The 8,138-nt window shown below is 57.3% G+C and overlaps 1 protein-coding gene across 4 annotated transcripts in view; it reads left to right on the top strand.

The window, feature by feature from the left end:
- Positions 1 to 1,005: 1,005 nt before the first annotated feature.
- The window catches only part of BCOR (BCL6 corepressor), a 130,494-nt gene continuing 123,361 nt past the window's right edge, over positions 1,006 to 8,138 (top strand). For 3 of the 4 annotated variants that reach the window (XM_050775165.1, XM_050775175.1, XM_050775173.1), the window contains exon 1: positions 1,006 to 1,393. The gene's annotated coding sequence lies outside the window, so the exon portion shown is untranslated. The remainder of the gene's footprint in view (positions 1,394 to 8,138) is intronic. The other variant, XM_050775171.1, reaches the window with a different exon arrangement.

Below are 8,138 nucleotides of genomic sequence, written 5' to 3'. Positions count from 1 at the left end.
TATGAAAATCTATTCTATTGAGCTATCTAAATATAAGTGTTTTTAATGCATCCTTTCTTGGGCCACGAGGAGGAGTAGGACAGCACAGAGCACCAGTGGCAGCTCTTCAAATCACAGATGTGGTCCCACTGACTGGGATTGCGGAGCTGTCAGTTAAAGTAGATGACTGCCTACACTTCGAGATGCAACCTCACAGCTGGTGAGGGTTGAAGCCAGCTGCACAGGGTGGTCCGTGAATTAAAAAATAACCACAGAGCTATAAGCCACGCTCCCCCAAACCCCCACCAGCCGATAGAAGGGAAGCCAAAGAAGCACGTTTGGTGGGTGTACCCTCATCCCCTGTTGCTTATGTGTTCAGAATCATGTCAATTGCAGTTCCTGGCTGCCTGACCCTGAGCAGAATCCTACAGAACAGGAACAGGGTGGGGGAAAAATGGCCGGGACCAAGTAGAAGCTGCTTTGGCTATGTGTCCCCAGCAAGTTCAAATGACTACCAGGATGGTTGGCTAGCAGATAGGGGTAGGAGGTTAATATATTTTTGAATAAGAGTTTCCTGTTACCTGCAAACACTCAAAAAAGAGCTAGAGGTATTTATTCTTCTTAGGAAGAACAAGGGTTCGGGCTGTTTTCTCTCATCACTTGTCATCAATGATTCTGTCAATCATTTATTCTGACACCCATTCATTCCATAAATATTTATTGAGTGCCTACTATATGCCAGCCACAATGTTACACACCAAATATACAGCTCTCAAGCAAACACTGGGTTTTGTAGACAGGTTTGTACTATTGATACCAAGGTATGCACTGTAACATACTTACAGCATGTTTAGCCACCCTGAACTCAAGAGACTTGGGTTCAAATCCTAAGTCACTTACCTAGCTGAGTAACTGAGCTTTACCCAGTTTTACACGATTGACCTTTCCCTATGCCTCAGTTTCTCACTCTGTAAAGTTTGAGGGCTTGTGAAGAACTTAGCACAGACCATGGGAGTGGGAGCTACCATTATTTAGCACAGTCCTCCCACCCCAGCTCTGCCTGGTGCCACAGTCCACCGCTTGGTGGTATTTCCGAAGCTGGCCAGGCCCTCTGCTGCTGACCCTGGAAGTCGGGTCACACTAGACAAGGCTGCATGTGCGGGGAGAAGGCGGGGCGGGGGGGGCTCCTTTGCACGCGGCTGCTCGCGTTTCCCCAAGGCCTCCAGAGAGTCTAAAAACTCACCTCGGAGGAGGGGAAAGAGCGTGAAGTGGCTCTTTCGATCTGAGACACCCCCTCCCGGAGAACTCGCCCCCTCCCCCCAAGCCCAGTGCGGAGTGAAATCTTAGAAGCCGCGGCTGCTGGGTTTGAACGGAATGCCGGAGTCAGTGGAAGACGGAGCTGGTCGGCCCGAAGGTCAGCGAGTTGTTTTGAGTTCTCCTACCCGGAAGGTAGGGGGTGGGGTGGGGAGCAGGGAGTAGAGGACGCCAGGGCCCCCGAGAGACCCCGCGTCAGAGCAAAAATTGTGCTCCGGAACAGTCAGCTCAGCGGAAGCCGCGACGGGGGCGGGTCACGTGCGGCGGTGGCTGCGCAGCTGGCGGGGGAGCCGGGCTGGGACAAGGGCCGGGCCGGGCGGGGGTGGCGCGGGGCGGCGGCTCTCGCAGCCGAAGGTGGAACCGGCTGACTCTGGGCGCTGGGAGCGAGCGGCTCCCGGAGCCCGGAGCGAGGGAGGCGCGCTAGTTATGGAGGGACCCGTGTGGGAGCCAGGGCGCTCGGAGCTCCGCGTGGTGCTGCACGGGCGGGACGAGGAATCGTGGGGGGGCGGGGGCAGGGACACGGAAGCGGGCTCCCTGGGCGAGAGCGGAACCGACGCGGAGGCTGCGCGGGCGTCTGAACCCCAAGAATGGAGGCGCCGCTCTTGTAGTCGCCGGCCTTGTTTTCTTCTTGAACGCAAATCCCGGAACGACCGGAACCGCCATCCCCGCCTGCGTCCCAGGGGCGCCCCATTACGCATGGGGGAGGGTGGGTCCCGCGGGGCTACTCCGAGAGGGGATCCGTGAGGCCGAGGCCGGGGAGGGCTGCGAGGTGGCTCGCGGGTGTGCGAGCCGGAGCGGGGCTGCACACCACACAAACAGTCTCTCCTTCCCCAGGAAGAGCGGGCTAGGGAAGACGCGGGCTAGCTCTGGGGGCTCCCCAGGACTGTGGGTGCCAGGCGGGGACCGCAAAGCGGGAGGGGGTGCTGCAGAGAAACCATCGACTCCACCTGGAAGACATTGGCGGCCTCGTGGCCGGTGGTGAACGGTCTCACGCTTCCCCAAAGTGGCGCGCGCTACTCCAGCGTGGGAGGGAAAGGACACAAACTTGGCCATCTGCCAGAACCCTTGAGGACGCCTGACTTTGGTGTCCCCCCGCCCCCCGCAGTGGCCCGAAATGTACTCTCCCTCCCATAGTCCACGAGGTTCAAGTCCGAGGCCTGGAAAAGTAGGGTCGCGTGGTCTGGCCTCGGATGGGAAACCCACCCACGTTATTCTCAGGTGCCACGCGGGGAAGGCGCGGAACAGTTTTCTTGCAAAGTTTCCCTCCCCTCACCCCAGTCGAGGAAGGGCGGCTCTTCCGGAGGTGGGGGCGGGGAACGGCCTCGGAGCAGGGAGTGGTGCTAGTTCCTCTTCCCCGCGATCGCTCGGGCAGCCGGCGCGTTCGCGTCCCCAGACGCTGCACCCCAGTTTGCTGCAACGTCTGCTCGGAGTCGCGGCAGCGGGTGCTGCGCGGAGTCTAGGACGACGCGAGACGCCATTTGCATCCCCCCTCCCTCCTGCAGGTTGGCGGGGGCGGCGGTGTCGCCCGCCGCGGAAGCGTATTCCTGGCAGTGACACTGATTAGATGCTGTGTCGATACGTGCACAGAATCGGGGTGGGCCTTCACCTCTCCTCTGCGCACACACTTTCTGTTGGAAAAGTTGCGGGTTTTTTTTCTCCCCTTCTCGCCGCACAGCTGCTGTCTCCAGGGCGGAATTAGGCGACCACGTTTGCTCAGCCCGAAGGAGAGAGAATCGCGCCGGCGCTGGGAGGCCGCCGGGCCCGGGCCGCGAAAATCCAGCCCTGGCTTTGCGTCGAGCTGCTGAGTGCCGCGCTTACGCGCGCGGGGCCAGCCGGGGCCTGGTTTCCATCTGCCCCTTTTGCCTCCGTGTTAAGTTCGCCGGGGAAAACCCAACGATCCGTGCAGAGCCCCTCGGAGGAGAGTCCCCGCCCCACCCCACCCCCAGCCCGATCCCGACCGATGGAAAAAATGACAGTATAGGTTAGAACAGGCTGCCCGCGAGTATTAATGCGGGCGGCCTCCGTTCCCGGTGCTTGGGGAGGATGGGCGCTTCGCCAGGAAACCGCCGAAGGAGGAGCCATGAGGGCCGCCTGCCTCTTCCCGGGCTAGAAAACGTGGATTCTCAGAGGAACCAGACAAATGTGGTCAGACAGCTGCAGGAACTTACCCCATCTAAATACAGGTTGCCCATGTATATTCCAACCGAGATCATTTTTGTTTCAATCTAATATACGTTGAGTCAATTAGAAATACTGTGAGAACTGGTCAAACGATAGATAGGAAACTTGCTCTTTGCCTGGTGTTAAATGTATGCTCAGGAGGTGCGGGGCTGAGCACTACCGGCGCAGCCAGTCTGTGTCCTCAGGAGACAGGGTCCCCTTTGCGTTCCACCTTCAAAGACCTTAATAGAACTTGAAGAGAGGATTTATTTTAGTTGTAGTTTCTATTTGGGGGTTGCTTAATCCTTGCAAACTCCTGCCTGGGGTTGTTGGTCGTTAGTAGTAGATGGTCCTGCGTTTTGGCTTTTACAGTCCACGTTTTTCTCTTGGCTTTTTCTTTTCCTGTGTGCACGCTGCTGGGTGCTGGGAGGGGGCTGCCCAGACGTGTGCTGCCGCCGCCCTCGGGCTCTTACTTGCGCACCACGCGGCCTCGGAGGAGGGGAAATGTGAACTCTCCGGGTGGCGCTCGAGAACTGGAATTCTGATATAGGGCTGCGGGTTTGTTCCGGAGGCTGGCTGGGAGCGGCTTGTAGGGGCCGGAGGCTGTGAAGGGGAAGCCCCAGAGGTGACCCTGAGGCCTCAGGAGCAAACCTGGAGGCGCCCGTGTTCTTTGTCTTTCTCGGGGCTGGCAGCTTGGCACGCACAGTCCGATAAGGATCTACTGAGAGCTAGAGCGCACTGCCAGCACATTTCAGTGATTAGGCAAACGCCGGTAGCCACTTAAGGCAAAGGCCATTTGCGTTGTCTTTGAAAAGGAAAAGGCAGCCTCACCTAATGAATTATGGGTGACCCTGGAGAGGCCAAGCAGGGGAGGCCGAGGCCTCCTTAGGCTGTTATACGCCGCAACTCCTCCCCTTTGTGCCAGAGTCCCCATTTCGAAGGTAATGGGAAGCGTTTTGAAATTAGAAGTCTGACGGATTCTGTCTACAGAAGTGGTATTTGCATCTGTGCGTCAGTAAAATGTGGCCCGCCAGCAGCCCAGGGACAAGGCCTGCCATACGCCAGCCCTGGACCAGTGTTAGACCAAAGTACATCCCAGAGGACATGGCTTTTGGCCAACTCCTCGGAGAACTGATTTAAAGAGGTGGCCTTCAGCCATCAAAAAAGGTGGCCTGGAAGAGTAGGCTGGAGGTCCTGGAAACCTGCGCTCTTCCCCAGGGCTGCAGGGAGAGAGTGGGTAATGCTGCCTGAGCCCTGACGGAACTTGCCATTAATCCAGTCTAAATGAGCACCATTAAAGAGGACTCTCCCTCCTATCCACCACCACACACACAAGCCTTTACGGGAAGGTCTAGTGGAGACAGTTTGAGGGCATTTGGCCTTCACTTTTCAGTGGCCATACAATAGTGTCCTTTCCACCCTGCCAAGACCACTGGCTCCATGTAAACCTCCAGGAACTTTAACCTGGACCTTGTTCTTTACTCCCTCCCCATCCAAAGGGAGTACCAGATTATAGCAACAAGCACGTGTAGTATTGTACTGGAGGCAGCGTTCTAAGCGCCTTATGTATGGAGGGAGGCATGTTATCCTCAGAACAGCCCTACGAGGTAGATACTAGTATTGGCCTTGTTTTACAGATGAGGACTCTGAGGTTCCGAACTGTTAAGCGGTTTGCCCAAAGCCGCACAGCTTGGGATAGGGCCTGATTGACCAGAGGGAGAGAGAGGGCTGTGTTGCCTCTCTAGCGTTTTATAATGAAAGTGAGCTGTTTGGGAGGTGTTTCGAGAGGACTGCCTGGACCCCAACCTTCCAAAGGAAAATATGAAGAGATCAGAAGGCCCAACATTTGGCCTTTATTTTGCAAAACAAAGGTCTGTAGAGTTGTACGGTGGCATGTTACTGTGACTCTTCCGCGGCAAGGAAGAGGTCAGGGAAGGCAGTGCAAAGGCCCCCCTGGCCCACCTAGCCGCATAGCATCCGGCGGTCACGTCCGCCGGAGGTGACTGGGGACTGGGGACAGCCGATTGCCGAGGAACTCCTTATCGCCTAGTGTCAGTGCTCCCGGGTGCCGGAGCTAAACGTCCGCTTGCGGGGGCGGCTGGTTCACACCAGTCCCCTGGCTCCCGACGCGCCCCAGGGCTCCTCCGGCGGAGCTGGCTAGATGCCCGGCGGCGGCTCCGAAGCTCCGGGCTCCCCGCCACTTGCCCCGCCAGCCCGAGGCATGAAGCCCCACGGCCCAGGATTGGAGAGCCCAGTTCCTCAGTCCAGGTTGGGACTGCTGGTTCTGGGTTGCTCACGATCACTCTTCCCTCAACACCCGTCCGGCCGGGGCGCGCGCGCAGACACACAAACACAAACGGCTTCCAAGCGCGCAGCCCGCCTCCCGGGCCTCCGCTTTTCCTTCCTCCTCCCCGCTCGGGCGCTTCGGAAGCCCGTGGCGGTTGTGTGCTGCGCCAGGGAAGAGTCCGGGTTGGGGAGACCGCGCTGCCCTCTTCCCCCCAAGGTCTGCGCGCACGCTAGTACCCTTGGGAAGCACAGTCAGGCTTGTGGGTTCTCATCTTAGCGAGAAGTGACGGCTGCTGGCGAGGACCTGTTCGCTCCGTGTTTCGCAATGGCCCGGGGATCATAGGAGAGGGCCGGGCGGTGGGGCCTGCGCGTGGATGAGGGTGGCGGTAAATCCCCTCTCCCGCGAAGGTGGCTGAACCTCCGGCCACCGCTAGTAGGGGTCTACCCTGCTCGTCTTGCATTGGCCGCAGCTTGACTCCCCTGCGTGCCGCGGGCCGGTGTGGGTGTCCCCACTCCCTCAGGCCTTTACTTTCAGCTCGCGAAACCCCATGGATCCGCGGCTGGGCTGGGCAGCGCAGACGCCCAGCTGCCCTCGCCAACCTGGGGCCCGGAGGGGGCCAGGCTGGCCTGGGGGCTGGGCGGCCCGGCTGCACTTGCCGGTGTTGAGAGAGGCTCTGTGAGCCGGAGCTGGCCGCCGAGCCGAGGGAGAGAGCGCATCAGTCCGTGCGCCTCCAGGCAGAACACACGCCTTTCCCGGAACCTTGAAACCCAGGGGAGCCGCTGCCATCTTCGCGTGACGAGCAGCGAGACGCCGGTGATTAAGTGTTTCTTTCCGGCTCTCTCCCCGGGTTGCGGCTCTCCTCCTTTCCACAGGGCTGGAAGACTAAAAACCTGGGGAAAAACCACACACAACTGCGCTCTGGTCTCGATCGCCATGTAAGCACTGGTTTCCTAGGGTGCACCCACGCGGGGCGCTCCCTGCCCCCCTACTCCACGCCTGGCCGGGGGTCGAGGGCTGCATGCCTCGGTTTCCATCCGCTCTAGCTCAAATCTCGGAGTTTAATGGGGAGGGGGGCACACATTGCTGAAGCCCCCAGACCCCCATTCTCCTTACGCCCCCCCCCCCACACACCATGGGGATTAAACCTAAACACATGAATCCCCCACCCACACCCGGGACTAATCCAGCCGCGCCTCCTGGGATTAACTCGGCTCACAGGTCCATAAAACACTTCCGGCACGGCCAGAGGGTCCGTCTGCAGAAACACTTTAAAAATTGTCCTCCCGGGTCTGGAGTCAGAATTGACTGGGTGGAGGGAAGTGAGTAAACAGACAGTTGTAAGAGACAATCCGTGAGGTTTGCAGGCTGTGGAAAGAGCTGCCTAAAATATGGGTTGTCGGGGCTGTCTCCAGCAGGAGGGTGGCCCGTGTCCTAGCAGACAGATCCCAGAAAAGGATGCAATATGTTCTAAATGACATTGACCTGGAGGAAGGAGGGTGTAGGCAAGAGCAGGCAGGCTTCACCTGGTTCAGTGAGGAAGACTAGCTTCCAGAAATTTGTGGGGGCGAGTGGCCAGTCTCTTCATCTGTAAAATCAGAACAGTAACACCTATTCTTCCCACCTCGGATGGGTTTCTGAGGACCAAAATGTGAAGGCACTTTGTAAATGCCGCTCAACCCTTCCGCTTCACTGTGGTCAATGTTCCGTCTCTCTTAGGTAGAAAAACCAGTGACTTGCTGATTAGAAAACAAAGTAAAAATCAGCCCTTTCTCAAATCTACGCAACAATGTTCGAGATGAAGGGAACCCAAAAGCAACCTAATATTTTTAACCTTCTTTTACATCATTTCAAGATAAGTTTCTGAAGTAATGAGAGAATGTTTGAAATGTTCTAAGAAAAATCTGTCAAAAACTGGGGGTTAATGGGGAAGAAAGGGAGGCTTTAAATTGAGTCAAATCACATTTTAAGAATAAGGCCGGGCGCGGTGGTTCACGCTTGTAATCATAGCACTCTGGGAGGCGAGGTGGATCACCTGAGGTCAGGAGTTCGAGACCAGCCTGGCCAACATGGCGAAACCCCGTCTCTACTAAAAATACAAAAAATTAGCCGGGCAAGGTGGCGGGCGCCTGTAATCCCAGCTACTGGGGAGGCTGAGGCAGGAGAATTACTTGAACCTGGGAGGCGGAGGTTGCAGTGAGCCGAGATCTTGTCACTTCACTCCAGCCTGGGCAAAAGAGCTAAACTCCGTCTCAAAAAAAAAAAAAAAAAAAAAAAAAGGAGAAAACCGGAAGAAGAATATAAATTCATAGTAGCTTCCTGGCTGTATCCCCTTCTGTTAGTCTGGAGAGGAGATGCCTTTGGTAGCCACTCCCCCAGTCCCAGGACCGAAGGCGGTCTT

Source organism: Macaca thibetana, chromosome X (genome assembly GCF_024542745.1).
Source record: "Macaca thibetana thibetana isolate TM-01 chromosome X, ASM2454274v1, whole genome shotgun sequence".
Lineage (NCBI taxonomy): Eukaryota > Metazoa > Chordata > Mammalia > Primates > Cercopithecidae > Macaca > Macaca thibetana.
Note: the sequence above shows the minus strand (reverse complement) of the source record. Positions and strands in the feature narration are given on the sequence as shown.